The sequence below is a fragment of the Sinocyclocheilus grahami genome, unplaced genomic scaffold, assembly GCF_001515645.1.
Source record: "Sinocyclocheilus grahami isolate Dianchi unplaced genomic scaffold, SAMN03320097.WGS_v1.1 scaffold182.1, whole genome shotgun sequence".
NCBI lineage: Eukaryota > Metazoa > Chordata > Actinopteri > Cypriniformes > Cyprinidae > Sinocyclocheilus > Sinocyclocheilus grahami.
Window position 1 is genome coordinate 1,276,984 of NW_015505361.1, and position 391 is coordinate 1,277,374.

The following is a 391-nucleotide window of genomic DNA, read 5'->3' on the forward strand; positions in this document are numbered from 1 at the left end:
TGAATTAACACTACAGGAACTTGTTGCGCTGTTTAAGCAGCATAAAAACATTCCAGAAGTCCCTTCTGTTTATCTGCTGTGTTCCAGTGACCTCAAAATCTCGCTTCCTTTGACAACAAAAACAGTTATCTAGGAAAACACGCGCTCACATGCACAACGGGCCCAAACACAGACAAACACTCATGTCACCTTTAGAGGACAGAGACAGGCTCCTTCTGTGAGTCTTTCAGAAAGAGAAGAGCAGACGTCTGTCTCCTGTAAAAGCCCGGTCTTTGAGCGCATGACAAGGAATAGACGAGCACAGTTCCTGTCTGTAAACCCCATGGATTAAAGTGTGTTTCAGTGCCAACCGGGTCAAAGCGTTCACTGCTTAACCTGCTCAATAACACAC